The 23,250-nt window shown below is 36.7% G+C and overlaps 1 protein-coding gene and 1 pseudogene across 1 annotated transcript in view; both read left to right on the top strand.

Moving 5' to 3' along the window:
* Positions 1-13,370, top strand: part of ZNF286A (zinc finger protein 286A) — a 46,279-nt gene extending 32,909 nt beyond the window's left edge. The window contains exon 7 of the mRNA XM_008575907.1: positions 13,291-13,370. The gene's annotated coding sequence lies outside the window, so the exon portion shown is untranslated. The remainder of the gene's footprint in view (positions 1-13,290) is intronic.
* LOC103593001 lies at positions 1,064-15,163 on the top strand (annotated as a pseudogene).
* Positions 15,164-23,250: the final 8,087 nt, after the last annotated feature.

Genomic DNA, 23,250 nt, shown 5'->3' with positions numbered 1-23,250 from the left:
TGTTGTAGTTACAAGGATGTGTTCATTTTGTGGTAAATCATTGAGGAGTAAAATAATGATTTTGGTGATTTTTGGTGTGTCTGTTATACTTCAATAAAAGTATTTGAATTTATTTTTGCCATTAGGACAAATAATGTAAATCATAATAAGACTTCGCAATCTTACATTATTTCTATTTTATGAAAAATAAAGTCATCTGAAGGATTACAAACTTGGATGATTCAACTATATAGCTTATGTTTGCAAATATATTTTTTTGAAGTATCACAACTGTTTAATGTAATTTGCATGTAGAAAAGTACAGTTATGTTTGCAATTTGCTGACTCTGTAATCTTTTAGTTGAAAGTTGAGCTAGTTATCCATACCCGCCAATGAAGCTACTTTCATAAAAGAGTCCAATCCATGATATAATTAATAGGGGCTTCAGAAAAGTTACTTTTTCTTCATTATTTATGTAAAACATTAAATATCTTATAAACACAGGCCATCAAACTCTCAGTTCAGGGTTTTCTTTTATTGCTTTCCGTAATCTTATTATCAGAGAAGAATTTTTCTGTTCTGGTATTGCAGAGGAAATAACTGTGACTATCTTGATTACTGCTATGACCATCAAGACAAGGTGCATGATTCCTAGGATCCGAGCAATGACCCTCTGTGGAGGTGATGGGGATTAAAAAGTGACCTGCTGGGCCGGCCCGGTGGCGCACTGGAGAGTGCGCCGCTTGGGAATGCGGAGGCGCTCCCGCCGAGGGTTCGGATCCCATGTGGAGACCGGTTCCCGCTCACTGGCTGAGCGCGGTGCGGGCGCAACACTGAGGGTTACGATCCTGTTGCCGGTCAGTAAAAAAGACAAAAAGGAAAAAAAAAAGTGACCTGCTTTGGAAATTGTGGGGACTGAGTAAACAGGCTTGGCAAATCTGTCTCTGTGTCTGATGCTTGAAGTCCACAGGCAGTAAACAAGGGAAGATTACAAAAGATTGCAAAATAGGTTGGGGTGGGATTCTATGAGCATGAGCTGGAACCCCATAAGATGGACTGAAACCTGTGTTCATGGAGGTAAGCATGCTGGTAACCCAGGAGTCAGAGAAACTAAAGCAAAAATCCGGGGGAAGACAGAGCAACTACAGGCCCAGCTGCTGCTTCAGGCTGCTGAGGTGAGTCAGCAGATCAGCAACATTACGTGTATGTGCAATTCATTTTATTATCAGTTCATTTCACTATCATTTCAATTTATTACCAGTTCAAGTTCAAGGTCTTAAAGTTCTTTGGAAATTATGTATAAGCTAACTATAAAGCAGCACAATTACTGTTGGTGTCAAAAAGTTTGTCAGAAGTACAATTCAATGGAATTGAACTTATAATTTTATATTTTTCATAATCTTAAACATGTGGAAGTAATATAACTTAGCTGAAAAATATATATATATATAACTTAGCTGGTAAGTAAAACCAGTATGAGAAGTTTAGATTAACTAAGCTCTCCATGAGAAAATAAACCCAACTCTCAAAAAAAAAAATAAAATAAAATACATGCTTATAAATATATTCTATACTGATAAAACTCAGGAAAAAATATATATGGCTGTTTTTAAACCAAAATTATCACATCAATCTGATCTGTTCACAGATTCACCTTCATTTATAAGTGTTTTGATTCTTATATAAAAATTGCTCTAAACTAGTCTTTCTATTGGAAGTTTTGTTTTTGTTTTCCTTAATACTGTGTTCAGAATATTCAGAGTTTAGTTTCTTCCCTGGAAATTCTTCATTTTCTTTGCATTAGATTTATGAAAATCCTTATTATGCTGTATAAATTAACCAGAATTCCTTTAAGAATCTTTTTTTTGTCTTTTTCCGTGTCCGGCAACGGATTGCAACCCTCAGTGTTGCCCCCGTACCGGACCGGGGACCGGCAACGGGATCGCAACCCTCGGTGTTGCTCCCACGCCTCGCTCAGCCAGTGAGCGGGAACCAGTCTGTATGTGGGATCCGAACCCTCCGGCGGGAGCGCCGCCGCGCTTCCCAAGCGGCGCACTATCCAGTGCACCACCGGGCCGGCCCTAAGAGTCTTTATAACCTAATTTATTAGTCCCCTCTAACTGTAGGAAAATATTCAAAACACGTGAGATAAAGGCTTTTCTCATTTATAGACACAGGTACACAGATAGCATGCAGCTTCGTTTCATCAACCCTAACCACAGGTCAGAAATAAACACAATAGAAAACCTCACCTGTGAGGTATTATAGGGCTGTTCTTTTTTTGGTGAAGATAAGATATTTTCTGTACTGATCTGAAGTCACATACAAACACCAGAGTTTCTGTCTTCTCCCACCCATCAGAGAATAGGTTGATTTCCTGGTTATCTGCCTATCAGAAAATAGAGTATATCACCCATCATCTACTCAACAGATTTTGATCTAAGGAACTTTTTAAAGCAGACAAACACCTAGGGGACAAGAATGGGAAGACTTATAAATAATGCTATCAGTAGTCCATTACGGAATAATCCTGGAAATGTGAAGATTTGTTAAAAAGGTAGCAAGACAAAAAGGGGTGTTGTCTGATGCAGAGTTGAATTTCCTACAAGAAACTTTAGATTGCAGTGTATATTTTACTATAGACCTTGCAGGAAAAAGTTCACACATGGCACACATATGGAATGAAGTTTAAATAATTCTGATCTATTCATGCATCTGGAAAGTTATTTAAGAAAATAGTTTTAATTAATGTTAAAGAATCTTAGACCAGTACTAATACTTTATTTTATATAAGAACATTTATACTAGAGAAAAACTACAATGGTTAATTTTATGTGTCAAGTTGACTGGACCACCGATGCCCAGACATCCAGTCAGACATTATTCTGGATGTGTCTTTGGGGGTGTTGCTGGATGAGATTAACATTTGAATTGATAGACTGAGTAGATTGCCCTTCCTAATATGGGTTGGCTTTATCCAATAAATTGAAGACCTGATCAGACACTAAGGCTGAATGAGAGGGCTGGGCTAAGTCCTGCCCGATTGCTTGGGCTGGCACATTGGTCTTTTGCAGTCTTTGGACTCAGACTGAAACATCAGCTCTTGTTGAGCCTTGAGCCTGCCACCTTTCAGGCTGGAACTCATACCATGGGCTGTCCTGATTCTGGACCTAGACTGGAACTACACATCAGCTCCTGACTCTAGATCTTGGGACTTGGCAGCCTCCATAATTGCATACATCTGTTACACACACATGTATATCCTATTGGTTCTGTTTCTCTGGAGAACCTTGACTAGTACAGAAACTCAACAGATAACATATAAGTCTTACTACATATAAAGTAAGAAAACACTTTGTAAAGAAAATAGAGAAGAAAATCTTTGCAGATGTAATGTGTGCAAAACTGTTCTGTGACTCCAGAACCCTGCCCTATAAGCACCCATGTTTTTAGGTTAACCATCTCAGAATGTGCCATATTGTTCACAGTCTTATCGTAGCTACATCAGTATAGAAACAAATTTCCCTGTCCCCACAGATGATAATACCACTGACTAGAATGAAGACTATAGGAATAGGATATTTGGTAGGGGAAGACAAGGAGTTCAATTTGGGAAAGGTTCAATTTGAGGTGTTAAGAGGGGCCTTGGGGGCCGGCCCGGTGGCACACTCGGTAGAGTGCAGCACTTGGGAGTGCGGTGGCGCTCCCGCTGAGGGTTCGGATCCCAAGTAGAGACCGGTCTGCTCACTGGTTGAGCGCGGTGCGGGCTTGACACCGAGGGTTGCGATCCCATTACCGGTCACGAAAAAAGACAAAAAGGAAAAAAAAAAAAGAGGGGCCTTGGGCAGGTTCCATGACAACTTTGTACCACCTCCTCATCTGTAAAACAGAAAATTATATATACATACTTCATTGGTGGAAAATTAAATGAGTCATCAACATTTTAATGGCTGTTGATGGCATGGGAGTGGGTCATCATGCAAGGAGTAGACAGAGCGAAAGAGAAAAATGCCAAAGAGAATCCTTTAACTTCTTTAACCTCCAGAAGAGGAACGAGATATGGAACTATCGTGAAAGGTAGAAGAACTTTTGGGCCTCAGGCTGCTGTGGTATTAAAGTAGTGAGAAGAAACCTTCTCATGCATAAATTGGTGTAGGCACAGTTTGACAGTAACTATTATATGTAATATAATTTTAATGTTATATGCCCTTTGACCCAGTGATTATTTTGATCCTGCCAATGCCCGGGAGTGTGATTTGGCCAACTATCTTTGCCATCCCATAAGTGCCCAGGTATTTCCTCAGACACTTGTATCAAATCCTTTTCCAGAATATTTCAGGTGTACTAACTTTACAAGTCTTGGTCTCCCCAGGCAAGATGACCAAGACTAGCTGAAGCATAAGCAGGCTGGGGATTGTAACAGGGAGAAACTTCACTTGGATTCCTAAACCAGAATTGCTACGAAAAATACAAGAGCTCATGTTCTTGCTGTGATCTTCATGGCCACAGCCCAGTCCAGCATTCCCCAAGTAAAGCCATCATCATATTATTATGTCAGGGGACAGAGTAGAGATTTAAAAGTGTGGTCTGACCTGCTTTTTCATTAAAATGAGCATACAAAAAAGTGACTTGATTAAGGACAAAGAGGTGAATGCCAACCAGTTAAGTGGCTACGGTCTTGAGATGTGAAACTCAGTGGGTAACACACAACAATCCCCCCTACACTTTTCAGAGCCCTCACGAGATTCTTTCATTGGTTGTCTTCTTTCTGAGTCTTAAGTAGGGGACTGGGGGCAGCCTGCCAGGCCCTTGGAGGAATGAGTTTAGGCAGCCACACTGAACACAACTGAGCAACCACTGTTGTCACTGGGGTATATATTTTTAGAATTTTCAAAAATACTTTTACAACCTGAACCCACTGATCTATCATAGCACTACAAAAAGACAAGTAGACATGAGGCTCATGATGTGCAATGGGAAGCACATAGCGGTACCTAGGAAGTCTTCTTGTCTGAACATTTCAACAGGAATCTAATCAAGCCTCCAGATCCAATGACCAATTTGCAGGAAATATTGAGGACAAAGGAAAAATTAAACAGGAGAAAGCGATATCGCATAAATCAATGTGCGACATTCTACTATGCAAATGTCTCTCTCCAACAAAACAGTGCCAAAGGGGGAAAAAAGGAATAGGGGATAATTGCATAATACATGAGGCTTAAGAGACATAAAAAAAAACAAATGGAGTGTGAACTTTATTTGGATCCTGATCTGAATGACCAACCAAAAACCTTTGTAAATTCCAAACATTAGAAATTTAGTGGCCGACACATTTTATAAGGTGCTTCAAACAAATCTATTATGTTCAAACAAGTTATCATATATATAAACTGTTCAAGAGAACAGAGTAAGATAGAGCAGGTTTTCTATATGTAAAGCTAAAATTTTCTTAATATTTAATAACTGATTCTTCATATATGTGCCTGAAAGAGAAAGAACTTATTTCTCCATGAAATGACAGGGGTAAAAGAAGGTGTGAAATATATGGGTTATGGCTACTCTACACTTGTCAGTTTTGTCTGAGGTAGGCTATGCCTTTGTCTGTTTGTAAACAGCTGTTTTGGTTTTCATTAAATAATATAGAAGTTTGTAAAGTATAGAGTGAAAATCTGCTGCCCTTTTTCTTCATTCCCACCCCACAGAAGTAAGCATTGTTAGCAAGTTTGCCACGTGACCTTTGAGATTTTGTCCTTCTGCTTGCGTTCATATGTGCATGTGTGTGTGTATGAGTTTGAATAGGTCACCCATAGTCTTTTAAATGATTGCATATTGTATCACATGGTTGTACCATAATGTATTCATCAATTCCCTTTTGATGAACTAATTGCTTTTGCACACAGTGCCACAGCAAAAATTCTTGCACAAGTAATTTACGAACTTCTGTTAATAATAGTATGGTATAGATCATAAGATTTTCATACTTAACATTTTGATAGATTCTTCAAAAATGCCCTTCAAAAGTTAGTACAATTTACATTCCTACTATCAGTGAATGAAAATGAGAATACCCATTTCCACCAGCTTTAAATACTGTCAGTGATTCCAAATTTAAAATGTTCTGTCTGTGCTCTTTGCCTTCTTGTCACCAAGTTTTACCCCTGGGCCATTCCTTGCCAGTTTTCCCTGGTCAGAGTTTTCTTATGCCTGACTCGGTACTAACTGGGAAGTTCCCTAATGATAGAGCATGTTGCAGCCTCAGTGCCCATCAGTGTTTGGCACAGAGTAGGGTTCAATAAATATACGTGGAATTAATGAATGAACCATGTCTTTTTAAAATTAACTTTTTTTGTATTGAGTAACATATACACATAGGTGAAAAATCAAATAGTTCTAAAAGCCTTATAAACCAAAAACCAGAATTCTGCACATCAGTAGCAAACACTTTCAAATCTTTTAGCTGTTTTTTAAATTTTTATTTCTTTATTTCCAAATAATATACTTACACCATTCTTTTCTCGATATGCCACTTTTAATCCTCTTATAATAACCCCTTCACCTTTCTGTCTCCCATCTTCCCAACATAGTTATATCATAATTAGGGAATGAATCATTAGCTAGCATTTATGTTATATCTCTGTAAATATTATTAACTTCTGATAAGTACTCTTAACTTGATGATATGAGTTTCCTTTCTTGTCCAACTCTTATTCACCTGAAGTAATTTGCTGACTTTTTTTCTTTTTCTTTTTTTTTTTAAAACAGGTTAGAGGCCTTTCCATTTTTGTCTTCATTCCTCTACTTTCAGTCTTTGTGGGTTGATTTTCTTTTGTCTTTATTTTCATTTTAATGGAGATATAGGAAGTAGAGGATACCTGGAATCAGTGTACCATTTGTATTGAGAAAACATCCAGATTATCCTGACGACTAGAAATCCAAGAATTCTGGCAGTAGAAGTGAGCTACATTTTGTCCTAAGTGGAAAATTTAGATGGTGTTTTATAGTGATCTTCAAATTAAGAGCTCTCTTGGGAGATAACATGACAGTCTGGATATTTACAGAATCCCTCTGAATACAGCATAACTAAAAATGCTAGATAAAATGTGTGTTACTAGAAATTAGATGAAATGATATACATATATGTGTATATATACACACACATGTATACATATACATATATATACACAGGCTTCTACTAAGTAGTCTCTTCAAGGTGACCTCAGACTTTCAATGACACTCTCCTTGAAGTCCTTTCAGCTGTGTCCACAACCTGGTTCCAAGGCCACTTTCACATATCAATAGGAAAAAGGTGATGAATTCAATGGCAAAAAAAAGGGCAAAGCTCATGGGCATCTCACTGAACAGGAAACAAAAATGTTCATAGCATCATATTTTGTAATACCAGAAACCTGGGAACAAGCTAAATGTCATTGGTAATAGCATGAATAAATATATTGTGGTAGGCTCATAAAATGTAATGCAATTGAAGAGTAAAAATTAATTAGCAACAGTCTCATGCATTAATATGGATGAATCTAGATAATATAATACTTACCAAACCAAACAAGAATATATATGTCATTTATTTATATAACATTCAAATAGAGACAAAACTAAGGAGTGCATTGTTTAGTGATATATATACATTTGGTTAAACTGTAAAGAAACGTAAGGAAATGTTTAACACAACATTTAGAATAGGTTAATTACTCCTTCAGAGATAAGATCCAGGAAAGACACACAGAAGATTTCAAAGGTGTTAGTAATGTTTTATTTCTTTTTCTTTTTTTAAAAAATTTATTTATTTATTTAAATTGGTACTGTTTTATTTCTTAAACTGGGTAGGAGTACACTGTTGTTCAGTTTGTAGTGATATTTGTTATAGACATTCTTGTGTGTATTACATATTTAATAAGTTTTAAAACGCAATTAAAGGAAGGAACTTATGCTTTTTGCCTCAAATAATAAATCAATTGTTAAAAGTTAGTTGAAGGCAGATTTTTATTCAAATTGTAAAAATTTATGCTGACAATGAACAGCTTCTGAAAATAAAGTAGACTGCCTTGTGAAAAAATGAGTTTTAATTCTTGGAGGAATTCAGGCAGAGATATTCAAATGTCCTCTTAGGAATTAGACTGGATGGCCTGCAAGCTCCCTTCTGCATAAGGATTTTGTGTTCACATGAATTTTCCTTTCAATATTATATGTATTTTTCCTCTCAATGGGCCATGTAATGGATACTTTCATATCATAACAATGCATGTGATATTTAGGAATCAGTGACATTCAGGTATGTGATGGTAGGCTTCACCTGGGAAGAGTGGGACTTAATGGACCCTGCACAGGGGAATCTGCACAGGGATGTGATGCTAGAAAACTACAGGAACCTGGTCTTTCTGGGTAAGAACAGATTCTGTGACTGTCCATACTTCTGTTGAACCATACTTCTTGAGCTTAGGGTTCAAGGATTTATAATTTCTTATGGACATTTTATGAAGTAATTCTATCCCCATTTCCAAGTAAAAGCTCAGCTGTTTGTAGAGTGAAAAATTTATATTTTTATTGGACTATCTTGAAAACTCCATCTTTTTTTGGTCATCCCAGATTTGTTCTGTGATGCAGCATATCTCACCACTCTTGGGGGCACAGATTTGAGCCCTCCCCAGGTACTTTTGTTATCATATGGAACTTTCTGTATTGAACATGCCTTCCACAAGATTCATTGCAATAAACTTCCCTCTTAGTACTACTTTTATGATATCCCACAGATTTTGATATGATGAATCTTTATTTTTTCGTTGGCTTGAAGAAATTTTTGGTTTCTTGTTCAATTTCTTCTTGGACCCATAGGTCATTCAGGAGCCTGTTGTTTAATTTCCATGTATATGTATAGTGCCCTTTCACTTGTTATTAATTTCTAGTCTTAATCCATTGTGGTCAGAAAAAATGCTTGAGATTATTTCAGTATTTTTTAATTTGTTGAGGTTTGATTTGTGACCTAACATAGTCCATCCTGGAGACTGCCCCATGTGCTGATGAGAAGAATGTATATTCTGTAGTTGTTGGATTAAATATTCTTTAGCTATCTGCCAGGTCCAATTCATCTAAAGTATAATTTAAATCCTGTGTTTCTCTGTTGATTTGTTGCCTAGATGATCTGTCCAGTGCTGAGAGAGGGGTGTTCAGGTCCTCCACTACTATTGTATTGGGGTCTATCTCTTTCTTTAGGTCTGGTAGTGTTTTCTTTATATATCCAGGTGCTCTGGTGTTGGATGTGATTATATTTATGATTGTTACATCTCCTTGCTGGATATAGCTGGATAAATCCCTTTATCATTATACAGTGGCCTTCTTTGTCTCTTTTTATGATTTTTGGCTTAAAGTCTGTTTTATCCTATATAAGAATAGCTACTCCTGCTTGATTTTGGTTTCCATTTGCATGATATATCTTTTTCCATTCCTTCACTATTAGTCTGTGTGTGTCTTTACAGATGAGTTGGGTCTCTTGAATATAGCATATAGTTGGGTCTAGCTTTTTAATCCATTACATCATCTGTGTCTTTTAAGTGGAGAGTTTAATTCATTTACATTTAGAGTTCTTATTGAGAGGTACTGTGTTACTGCTGCCATTTTATCGCTTTTTGTTTAGATGTTTTAAATATCTTTTTTTCCCCTTCTTCTCCTTTTATTATTTGTCTTCAATGTTTGTTGGTTTTTTTAGGTGGTAAGATTTAGTTTCTTTTTTACCAGTGGGTTTTGTTCTTTCTTGTGTATTCATGGTAGTGATTATTGTTTTTTGGATTCCTGATGCAGGACTCCCTTGAGAATTGCTTGCAGGGCTGGTCCCACTTTGGGAAAGAAAAAAGAAAAAAAAAAAAAAAAAAAAAAAGAAAGATAAAAAGGAACACATGGCTCTAATCTTAATTTCCCTTATTTTGTGAGTAGTATCATTGTTCTTGTATTCTCCAAGACTAGAAATGATGGTGCTGTTTTTAGTCTCTCTTTCATTCCTCACCTAAATTCACTCTGTTAAATAACCTCACTGTTTTTTGAAGTCTTTTGAATTCTTTCTTACTCGGATTTCCACTTCCATCACTCCAGAGCTTATTCCTTTATGCTTCCCTTACTGCAGCAGCTTTTTAAGGGGTCTCACTAGTTCTGGTTTTGCCTTACTCCAGTCTGGCACACATCATGCCACATTGTTTTATTGCCCCCAAATTCTCCTCTGCCTAATTTTCCAGGCTACTGTAATCCATTTTAATTTTCATCTATTCCTCATCTATATCTTTTATTTGAAGTGTCTCAAGCTCCATATTTTCTCATACTTGCCTTGAAATTTCTACAACCTAGGCCTGTGATCAGTTTCTCCATCTCACACTAGAAATGGGGTCTTTCTAGCAACCAGACTTATGCTTAACTAAGGAGAGAAAGGTGACATTCCAGCAGCTCTGCCTCACTAAATATCCATTTGGAAAGTTTTGGTTAGTTGGTATCCCAATTTCCTGTTCTTTTAACCAGTTTTTTTCTATTGTATGTCATTAGCAAAGGCTTTCACCTTACTTCCTATCCTTCTGTTTTCTGCATCTTTGCTGTCTTCATCTATCTTTGCACAGACTGCTTTGCCTTTCCCTCAGACTACTTTTTTAGAACACTCATTCTTCCTCAAATCTTTTCTGCTTCTAGCTCTTTCCATGTTAATTGGCAAGCAGGCCTCTATCTCCAGGCCTTTCTACATGTTATTCTCTCTTCCCAGAACACTCTTTTCAACAGATATGTGCATTGTGTTCTCCCTCATTTCTTATAGGCCTCCACTTAAATGTCACCTTTTCAGTCCTTCCCTAAAGTATTTAAAGTAGCAACCCCTAAACCTTCCCACCGTTCCTTTATTATTGACCTTTGTATTCCTCCCTGGCCCTTCTCACCTTCTGTCATACTAGATATACAAGTATTATTGTTTGTACTTTTATTGTTGAACTCTCCCCAATAGAATGTAAGCTCACAAGAGCAGGATCTTTGTTCATTTTGTTCAGTGTTCTATCCTAGCATTAGATGCTGTCTAGCACATAGTAGGCACTCAGTAAATACTTGATGAGTGAATGAATGAATGAATGAATCCTGGCAATGACCTCTCCTGTTTGGGGATTGGGGAAATGGTAGTTTTTTTCCATATCTTTATATTGCTTTTCTTTTTAAAAACCCCTACGTAGCTCTTTAAGATGACAAGTTTTTCCTAAAGCCTTCTTGTTTGAGAAAAGAAGAGGCTCAGCCTCAGCCTGCTTCTGGATCCAGAATGCCTCTTTAGACCATCATTCTAGCACAATCATGAATTCCTCCTCATCTAGCCATTATTGTCCCTTTCCACCACCATTAATACAGTTATTTTCAAGTCTCCATAACACGCAGGTTTTTCTTAATGATTTTAGTTCATTGGCCTTCACTCACCCACATTTTAGATCAAATAATTGTGAAAAATAGTTCATTCTGCATGATATCAAACTTATTTCTCCATCTTCTTTACCACCCTCCTACTGCACCGTTGAGCCTGGTTAGCTGCTCTGTGCACTCACCATACTGCTCTGGTGACTCCTTCAGCCTCCTGTGTCTCCATGTGTTTCCTATCCATCCTATACAGTTTGCATACCACAGCATTAGGTTTTTATTCAAAACTGTTCAAAGTTTCTTCAGAACTGTTTCATCCCCATACATTTCTTTGTTCCTCTCATATTTCTCTGTGCCAGTAACACATTCTGAGTGACCTTTCTTCCTATATTTTATTTGGTCCTGGAGAACAGTTTTTTATTGGTCTTTAAAAAGCGTTTTTTTCTTTTTAGCATTTTAAAGAATTTAAAGTATTTAAAGAATTTTTGCCTTTGAAAATTTCTAATTTTTTTTTCAGGCACTCATATTCATTCTGATTAATTGGCACTGTAATCATGACTTTTTATCTCTTCCAACCCCAAGGGAATGGTCATAAAATAAATTATTCAGAAATAAATGTTTCCAAGCACCTGTTCATCTGTGCATAACTTGTATGTAGTTTAGGTAATTTTATAACCATTCATGCATTAACATTTTTTCCTTTCCAAGTTTTATAATTTTAAAAACTCAATTATCTTTTTCCCCTGGATCCTAAGTATGTATTACAGTTATAAATGCTTTTTGCTGTAGCTTTAATTCTGATTATACATGTGGTATCAAGTCTGAGTAAAGCAGGGTATTTTATGCTTAAATAAAAGCTGCTAAAATATAAAATATATTGTCAAAATATGGTTTATATTGATAAAATAGGTTTCATTAGCTGAAAATGAACTTCTTAAAATCCTTAACTTTATTTCCATAAATGTATTTAATTTTAAATAAATCTATAAATTACTTTCTTTTTGTTTTTAGCATAGCCTTTTATTTTCTATTCTGCTAGGCTGAGCCTCTATTATTCCCCCTCTTCCCACCTCAGGTGGCCCAATGTTAGCAAACATATGTATTGCATATTTTTCTCTGTAGTCATATAATCTTACATACATATATACACATATATAAACATCAATATTCACATATGGGAAAGTTGGTCATTGTTTTGCAAAAATGGCATTATATTTTATACATCTGCATATCTTGCTCTTACCTTATAAAGTCCCCCTACATCATCTATAATGAAGATATAATGCTTATGGCTTTTAAAAATTCTTTATGGCTGTCTTATTCCATTTGTGGTACTAGCCGGGTAATTTATAAACAATAGAAATTTATTTCTCAATGTTCTGGAGGCTGGAAGTCCAATATTGAGGCACTATCAGGTTCAGTGTCTGTTGAGGGTTCAATCTTTCTGCTTCCAAGATGGTGACTTTTTGCTGCATCCTCCAGAGGGGATGAACACTGTATCCTCACATGGCAGAAGGGACAGGAAGGCAAAAAGGGTCTAAGCTAGTTCCCTCTGGCCCTTTTGAAAGGCAATGATCCATGGCTTATATAAGGCAAATTCCTCACGATTTGATCACTTCCCCAAAAGGCCCCACTTTTTAATACCACCACAATGGAAATTAAGTTTCAGTATGAATTTTAGAGCTAACACCATCATTCAAACAGTAGTAGTGGCTATATAATATTCCATGGTATTGATGGATGTGGAATCAAAAGCTAATAAAGTGATAATTCATTGTGACATTTTTTGCTTTAAACAAGTGATCAAAAATCATTTTATTAATAATTATGTGGCAGGAATTTGACCCTTTTCAGTTTAATTGTCAGGCTTACATCAGTAATTAACTTTCTCTCTTGCATTGGAAATAATCTTTTGCTTTTTTCATCTCTTTCAGACTGGAAGATCAGATTTGAAATCAAGCAACTTGCTCCTACAACAGACATTTCTGAAAAAGAAACATGACAGGGGACCATAATAGGAAAATTCATAGAAAATGATGCTTGGGACCTTAGTTTAGGAGAATTCTGGAGAAGAGACAGCAGGTTATTGAAACAAGGTAGATGGGATAAAAATTTGAGTAAAGATTAATTATCCATGAGAATACACTCACTTGGAGAAAGTGACTTTTGGTCAAAGTCTATTCTTAAAGAACAGAGAATTCTTATAGAAGACAGTCATCAAAAAAGTGTTCTGTATGGACAAGTTGCAAAGAACATTCAGAGCTGATTATTTAAACAAGAACCTAGCTGAGCAAGAAAATTTGCAGGACTACTAAAATCAACAAAGTGTGAGTCAGGCCTCAAAACTTACAGTAGATAGGAAAATTAATGGTATAGAGAAATCTTATAAATGTAATATATGAGGAAAAGCTTTTAGTTTTAGGTCATCACTTGTTCAACAACAGAAAATTTATACTAAAGAAAAACCATATGAATGTTGTGAATGTAGGAAGCTTTTCAGTCAACCTGTGTACCTTAACCAACATTAAAAAATTCACAGTGGAGAAAAATTATATAAATGTAATGAATGTGGGAAAGCCTTCATTGTTTCCTCAACTCTAATTGTCCATCAGATAATTCTTACTGAAGAGAAATTTATAAGTGCGCTGCCTGTGGAAGAGCTTTCAGCCGATATGAACACCTCACACAGCATCTGAACACCTTCACGCCATCTGAAAATTCATGGCCATATCTATGCCATGAATGTGGTAAAGCACTCAGACATCAAAAGTTACCAAACATCAAGGTATTCACGCTGGAGAGAAGCCCTACAAATGTAGTATTGTAGGAAAGCTTCCAGTAATAACTTATACCTTACTGTGCATATGGGGATTCATTCTGAGGAACAGTCATACAAATGCAATGAATGTGAGAAAGCACTCAGGAGTATTCCAGATTTCACAGTACATCAGAGAATTCATACTGGAGAAAAGTCATATAGATGTAAGTAATGTGGGAAAGCCTTTAGAAATAATTTAAGCCTTACTGTACGTCAGAGAATTCATGCTGGAGATAAACCATATAAATTTAATGAATATGGAAAGACCTTCCTGTGTTCCTCATCTCTTATTATGCATCAGCAAATTATACTGAAGAAAAACCTTACTAGTGTAATGAATGGAAAAACCATACAAATGTCCTGATTGCAATAAAGCTTTCACTCAAATGGTAAATTTCACAGAACATAAGAAGATTGACTCTGGAGTGGAACCATGTAAATGTACCAGTTGTTGGAAATGTTTCAAGAATAGCTCACACCTTACTGTACATCAGGGAACCTATCCTGGAGAAAAACCATATAAATGTAGTTAATGTAGCAAGCTTTCATCAGTATGTCACAACTAACTCTGCATGAGCGAACTCATACCGGTGAGAGACCTCACAAATGCAATGACAAGTAATTCTGTCTTTAATGCCCATTAAAGAATACACACTGGGGAGAAGTCATTTAAATGTAATGACTATAGGAAGGCATTTAGCCAAATGATACATTTTATAGAACATCAGAAAATACTTACTGGGGAAGCCCCATAAATGTGATGAATATGGAAAAGCCTTCAGAAGAGGTTCTTTTCACACTATGCCTTTGAGAACACATACTGGAGAAAAGCCTTATACATGTAGTGAATGTCAAAAAAGCCTTTGAGACTAATCCTTACTTTACATTGGAGAGTACATACTGGAGAAAAACCTTGTAATGAATGTGGAAAAGTTTTCAGGAGTAGTTCAAACCTTACTATACAACAGAGAATATTTCAAAGAGTATGAATAAAAAGAATGCAAGATGTCATCTGATGTCAGTTTTCAGACAGTACCAGAGGAAACATACTGAAATAAATTTTATACATTGAATCAATGTGGGAAGAAAAATGTTCAAGAATTATTTAATATTGTTTACCAAAGAATACATTCTTCAGAGTGAAAACTTATAACAAGTGCAAACTTATAACAAATACAGGAAATTAATTATATGTCAAGTCTTATGGCTTATCAGAAAATTTACACTTAAGAGATTAACCATAATTAACATGGAACTTTTTTTTCAGATATCATACATTATCATTCCTTCAGTTTTCATTGAATACCTTGGAAAACACTTTGTAAAGCAATAGTTTAATTTTATAAATGTGGGAGAGTTAATTATGGCAGTAACAGTGCAACTTCAATTAAAGAGTTAAAAGCCACTGGCTCAACAATCTCTTAAAAATGAAAAGAATTATGTAAATTAACAAAATGAAAATTTAGATAGAAAATCAGTTACACATATAATCTATACACAGAAAAAATATGAAAAAAAATTAAATTTACATTATAAAGTCTGTATAATTATATTACAAAATAGTAAGAAAATAGGGAAAAGAAAACCCCTGTAATTCTAACAATCATTGTTTATGATTTTTGCTATATTTATTTATTCTTTTTCAAGATAAAAATATTCTTGTGTTTTTATTGTAGAAATAACATCTTTGGGGGATGGGGTGATAGAGAAGAAATACAGAAACTACATTTTTATTGTAAGTATAAAAATAGAAAGTATGTGACCTACATGCTATCACCCAGAAATAAATATTGTAATGTATTATTCTGGGCTTAACATAAACACACAAACACACACACACGTGTGTATATATACATACGTATATATGTTACACAGATGTTTTCGCTTATCATTACATCATAAACATTTTACCTTTTTTGTGTGTAGTATAACTTGCATATTACAACTAATGAGATAAAGGAATAAGTGACTTGGTATATCACTTTCATTTTAAATCTAGAATAATTTTAAAAAGAGTGCTAGTTCTCCTTTCTTTGGATAAAAATTCAGGCAAGTCCCATAAAATTTTGGGAAAAAATTTCTGTCATTACAATTGTAAAAGTATAGGCACAACTTAGAAAATAAAATATATGTATCCCATGTAATAATCTAAGGATTCAATCTGAACTTGATTTAAATTAAGGAGAGATTTAATTTTAAGTCAAGGTCAGGTTGAATCCAATTCATTGTTTCATACCGGGAACCTCAACGTGCAGAAGGAAAATGTGATCAACTTCTTCCTCTTCTTTTTCCATAACATAGTCTACCTGGAGCACCTACAGGTTTGAAGCTTGCAGAGGGAGAAGAGGTGTGAAAAAATCTTACTTGACTGATACTGTGGTAGGCTGGCCTTGTGCTTTTGGAACATTGCTGAGGTTTGAAGATGACTCAGGATTTCCAGGGGTCCTTAAGCAATCTTCCATTGTTCTGTAATTTTCTTGATTTTTGCTAATGCATTTATACACTATTTTCTTATTCCTTCCTCAGTTCTTAGGAAGCTGACAATGTTTTAGGCTTCTTTTTCTAAAGATCCATCTTTAGAAACAGGATTCAAGAAGATACTATTTCCATCTCCCATGTGGCCCTCATTTGGTCCATATTCATGTGATTCACATTTTGCCTCAAGGAACTCTGCAAGTATGAGTCACTCACGTGACCGCTTATATCCGTATCAGCAATTAGATGCCTCATTTCTTACTCTTTGGGTTTAGTAAGAAGGGGTCAGACATCAGTCTGTGTAGCCTTTAGCTGCAAAGAATGCATATCAACTACTCCAAGAGATTCTCAGAAGTCTTTTTGTAATCTCCAGTATTCAACCAGTTATAGCCTCAATGGGGAGGAAAAATTCAGGAATCATCTAATCAGTTCTTGGCCACCTATTTTAAAAATCTACATCTTATCTGGCCCTTTGTTATCTATCATCTTGGGATTTTTATCAATATTTACATTTTAATATTTTGTTCGAGATACTCTTCCTAAGATTTGTTTTCCAGAATCTATTATCTTGTGAAATTTTTTGAATAACTGCTCATATACAAAACTCAGGAAATTTAAAAGATAGACCTTATTAAAAATGATACTATTCGTGAGTTGATCTTCAAATTTATTCTCCTGCTTAATGTTTAGCTTAGTCCTAGTTTTTCAGTAATGGATATTATGGATTCAGAATAATGTCAATATGGATATCTTCATGCATGTGTCTTTATGTTTTCAATTGTTTTCTTAGGATAAAGTCTCAGATACCAAAATTAACTGTGCTAAACATATATTGGTTTTTATGATGTTTAATCTTGCCTTCTGAAATAGTTGCCTCACTTTACAGTGCCACTAAGAATATATGCAAATACTGTTTTCACTAAACTCTTACGATACCAGAATGCCAACTCTTCTCTTTTTATTCTAACTAATGTAGAGGGTTGGATTGAATGTCCCGAAGAGTATGTTTGAAGCACATTAGGTGACTGCATTTATGTCCCAAGTTTTGTCTTTTTTTTTTTTTTCCTTTTTGTCTTTTTTCGTGTCCAGCAACGGATCACAACCCTCGGTGTTGCACCCGCACCTCGCTCAGCCAGTGAGTGGAACCGGTCTCCACATGGGATCCGAACCCTCGGCAGGAGCGCCACCGTGCTCCCAAGCGGCGCACTGTAGCAGTGCGCCACCGGGCCGGCCCCCCAAGTTTTGTCTTTTTAAAACTTCAACTCTCACTAATGGCATAGATAAATAGATGATGTTGGAGTAGTCGTATGAGATGAGGAGAGTAGAGCCCATTTTCCTGATAAGTCCTAGGGGCAGAGAAGTTATTTTATTTGGGAGGACAGAAAGAAGCAGTAGCAGCTGCCTGAGAGGAACAGTTTTTTGAAGAAAAACTAATAAATCTGATACTTCAGTTGTTTCACTGTACAATGATGACCCATTCACCCAGAGAACGTAAGTAAACATGAAATCCATGTTTCTGGATACAGATTTGAGGTTTTTGTTTGTTTTTAGGGAAACAGAACTAGCCACAGTGGGAGAACGACGCTGGCCTGAGGAAGTCACATTTCCCTTGGTTTACGTTCATTAGAAGGCGGAGGAAATGCATGCTTGTGTGATTTTCATTTGCTCTCAAGTGGCTCTATCACTGGCCATTTATGTATTCAAATATTAGTACTTTTCTTATTTTGTTTAAATATTTCATAATAAAAGTATTAATATAACATTTAGGACAAATATTTTTTCATAGTCTGATGTTTGCCTTTTTTTTTTTTTTTTTTTGTCTTTTGTCCTTTTTTCCGTGTCCGGCAACGGATTGCAACCCTCAGTGTTGCCCCCGTACCGGACCGGGGACCGGCAACGGGATCGCAAGCCTCGGCGTTGCTCCCGCACCTCGCTCAGCCAGTGAGCGGGAGCCGGTCTGTATGTGGGATCCGAACCCTCGGACGGGAGCGCCGCTGCGCTTCCCAAGCGGCGCACTATGCAGTGCGCCACCGGGCCGGCCCCTGATGTTTGCCTTTTGATTGTTATTAAAATGTGTTTTTTCCTGTCTTACCTCTATATTATTTAGCCTTCTATATAGGAACATAGCATTCCTTTGCATTTGTTCACATCTTGTATCTTTCATCTAGTTCTCCACACAGTGTTCAATATTATTCCATCTGTGTTATATTTTCCTGGTTATGGCTAGTTTTATAATTATATGAATAATTAGGTCGTGTGTGTGTGTCCTCTACTGCTTTGATTACTTTGTGATAATAGCTTAGTCCCATCCAAACTAGTTGGTTGGATTTATTTTTCTGCATTCTGTGCTAATAATTTCTCTATTATAATAATGACAAACTACTTCTATAGGTGTCATGGGTAAGCAAGAGAAACCTAGATCTGGATTAGAGCCAAAAAGCAAATGTTTTATGTGAATAGAAAATTTGCATCTCGGTGTAACTATTTTAAAAAATACATTTAATGAAAAATATTCATAAAAGTATATAAAATGTGTTGAATTAGCAAGTAATTTAAAAACAAACACCCATGAAAACTCCATTCAGGACATAAAACAGAATGTTACCAAAAGTCCACAAACCCATTTGCCCCCCACATAAGCTAGTACATACTCTTAGGCAGAACAAGCTTAATACCTAGGAAGAAAGGCTCCTGTCAGAGCCCTGATTCTTGGAACAGCCCCATACTGGCCCTCCTCCGGGTATAACTGTCTCCACAGGCTGAGAAGTCTATGGGGCTAGGGAAGTATGCCAGCTGGACACTGTTCTCTTTCTAGATCATGCTTCAGGTACCCATTACCCCAGGTTCATCTTCACAAGTTTGAAATTTGCTTCTAGTATGTGCACACATTGACCAGAGCTACTGCAAAGGAGCAACTTTTTGTGGGGAGTATGGATTCACTTTGGCAATGCAGGTCTCTTGAGGTATTGGCCACAGCATGGGTAACATATGTGATGGACTGTGGTTTTGTCTTCCTATACCACCATGTTTTGGCACAAAACTCTGATGAGGTACAAAAGTAGATTTTCCTATAGTGTAAGAGGACAGCATATATTTTATTTAACAGTTCATTAGCTTGATTTTTCAAATTCACATTTTTTATTTAATCCATATAATACACCGTTTTTAGAATTTTAGAAATTACATAAAAGAGAATATTAAATGGCAAGTGTATGAGGTATCAATAATAAGCAATGCCAAAACCAAAAATTTTGAATTACAAAATGTTAAAAAAAAAGTAGGTACATAATATTTCACTAAAGCATAAATTACAGATATTTTCTAAAGAAAAATATGCCATTTATTTTTGTTCTCTATGAACTTTTTCTATTCTGTACATAGGACATTTTATGCAAAATACGAAGTGTACATTTTTAATACTTATTACTATAAAGCAGATACAATGTATGTACAATATTAAAAAGAGGATATATAAAGCCACATGAAAAAGATACTCAGAACAGCAGTATTTCTGTTGTACAGACACATTTTGGAAAATATGAAGATGTATAATGCAGGGTTTTATGAAGAAAAAGTCACCAAATTACTAGTTTATTTATTTTTTATTTTTTTTTTATTTTTCCTTTTTGTCTTTTTTTTTACTGACCGGTAACGGGATCGCAACCCTCGGTGTCACGCCCACACCGGGGACCGGCAATGGGATCGCAACCCTTGGCGCTGCGCCCGCACCGCGCTCAGCCAGTGAGCAGGAACCGGTCTCCACATGGGATCTGAACCCTCGGTGGGAGCGCCGCCGCACTCCCAAGCGGCGCACTCGCCAGTGCGCCACCGGGCCGGTGCGCCCACTAGTTTATTTTTAATATAGTACTTTTGAAATACATTTTGTAGAGATTAAACACTGTATATAATAATACACAGTGTTGAACAATTAGCACAGGAAATCATAGCACTAACTACAGAACTCTTTTAGGCCAAAATACTAAATAACACTTGTCAAAGAGAGTTCTCAGAATTTTTTCCTTTATTTGGCAAATAAATATTTGTTTTCAATAAAGAGCAGAATATAAGACAGAAAAAATATTTAAAACTTTATACAATAAGCCAAACATTGGCATTTTGATCTTTCTCTAGGGAAAAATGATATTCTTTCCAGAAATCTCTGTCTCAAACATACTAAACATCCAAGATCAGTATATATGAGAATCTGTCAGCTAAGAATGGAAGTTCAAACAATGGCATATAAAAATGCATAAGATGCTGCTTTATATAATAAAGCACTCTTTCCTTCAAAAGTAGAAAACAGCTAACTTTTTTTTAAGTTACAGATTTTGTAATGGTAAAATGGAGAGATACTTGTCAAGTTTCTCAGGAAGTGTTTCTTCTCACTAAGTGTGCTTGAGATAGGAGGTGCTCAGTTTCCCTGGGCTTGGGTTACAGGACAGACCTCTGGGTTACAAGCCATTCCCCAAGGTTTCAGGCCCCTCCTGTAGGCCCTCCCCTAGAGGAAAGTTACTGTTGCTAGTTAGACCTATTTTGGGTACCAACATAAGGAAATTGAGAACTCAGGGGGCTAGCTTATGCAAATCCAGGGGCTGGGCATGCTCAGTAGAGGAGTTACATAGCCCTGGTAGCTGAGTGACCTTCCATTAGAGGTGCAAAAGAGCGCAGAATGTTCTTGAATATGTCTGGTGCATGTGATAGGATTTCATCAATGAACATACTCCAAAAAGGAGACCATCTGAGCGTGTACAAGACTATGTTATGTAACTGGGAACCACCCCCTTAATTGAATATTCATTAGACAGAAAAACTATAAAAGCCAGCAGAAGGCAGAGCTGTTGCTCACTCTCCTAGAGCCAGCCTGCACTCTGCGTGTGGAATGTGTATTTCTTTCTTTTTGTATCAAACTTACTTTAAGCAAGCCATTGCTCTCTCTCCTAGAGCCAGCCCACACTCTGTGGAGCGTGTATTTCTTTATTTTTGTATTAAACTTACTTTCAGTAAGCTGTCACTCACTGTTGAGCCAGCCTGCACTCTGTACTAAATTTTTTTTTTTTTTTTTGTCTTTTGTCTTTTTTTACTGACCGGCAACAGGATCACAACCCTCAGTGTTGTGCCCGCACCGCACTCAGCCAGTGAGCGGGAACCGGTCTCCACATGGGATCCGAACCCTCGGCGGGAGCGCCGCCGTGCTTCCAAGCGGCGCACTCTCCAGTGCGCCACCAGGCCGGCCCTGTACTAAATTTTAAGTGTGTATTTCTTACTTTTGTATTAAACTTGGTGTGGGCCCTGTTCAATCTCTGGAGCTATGTTGCAGTCTCTCTGTGAAATCTGTATCTCTTATTCATTATAGTAAATCTGTTCTCACTTTCTGCTATGACTCTGCTCATGAATTCTTTCCTGTGGCAGAGTCAAGAAACGGGTAAGAGTATGGGGTGGGTTGAGGCTGACTATGGGGCCTCTCAGACCTTTCCTCTGGCATCATGCTTTCCACTTTAAGCTGGTGCAGTCTTTTAATTTAGTACTTGCTCTTGATCTCTAACACAATAAACTCCTTCCCCCAAAGTGATTTTCTCCAGAACCCAAGGAAATAAACATCATCAGTGAATTTGAATGAAACCAAGTGGCAGCAAGCACTACAGCTACACAAGGAGCTATGTTTGCTTTTCACAATATTTTGATAAATGTGGAATACTGCAATTAAAAAACAGATCTTAAGAAGCCACATTTTATCTTTTAGGCATCAAGACGTTAACTAAGTTATATAATCTTAGGCCAGAAACTGGCGTGGTCCACGCTATGGCATGATCCTAAAGGAGTCAGCTTGGGCTGCCCTCTCCAAGCTGGCAGGGCCGCTGGAGGGAGAGCTGCTGGCAAGGCCACAGCTACAAGTACTTGCTGCAACCAGAAGGGCTGCCTGCCTCGGCTTTGTGCCTTTTGCCTTCTCTTTCGATATTTTAGTTAGCGTGGCAGTTCTCTGAATTCCCAAAAGATTATAAAAATAACACAAACAATTTTGCGGTCATTGAACTAAACATTCCCACAGAGGATCCGAGTAAATTGGACAATTCAAAATTATCCCCTTATGATAAATTGACCACACCAACATATGTTCCAAAAGCACCGCTCATGACTAAATATGAGCTGCAGCCTAATGTAAGTTGGCAAACATCATTTACTGGAGATTATATTAATGGCAAGAGAATGGTTGGCATTAATGAGAAATTATATGATTGGGACAAATTAAGTATATGGGAATGAAACCGTAGAATTCCCTTTACTTGCTGGTGTCCAGTTTTAAATAAATCATTAAGAATCAGGTGTTGGGATAAAAATATATGCTGTAAAATTATTATACCTACAAAATTAGATCTTAAAAAAAATTTTTTTAATGTAACTGGTTTTGTGAGGGATGGTGCTGTGCACAAGGACACTTTAACATTTAGATCAAGATTATAGGGCCACAGTGAATACATAATCTCAAGATGTGCATGATAATGCTGCTCAAATATCCACTGTTCTTTTTCCATATGAACAGTAGGTTCACTCCATTAGAACATAAAATCAATACACCCCCATTAGAATTTAAATGTTAACATTG

The sequence above is a fragment of the Galeopterus variegatus genome, unplaced genomic scaffold, assembly GCF_000696425.1.
Source record: "Galeopterus variegatus unplaced genomic scaffold, G_variegatus-3.0.2 Scaffold1255, whole genome shotgun sequence".
In the NCBI taxonomy this organism is placed as follows: Eukaryota; Metazoa; Chordata; class Mammalia; order Dermoptera; family Cynocephalidae; genus Galeopterus; species Galeopterus variegatus.
Note: the sequence above shows the minus strand (reverse complement) of the source record. Positions and strands in the feature narration are given on the sequence as shown.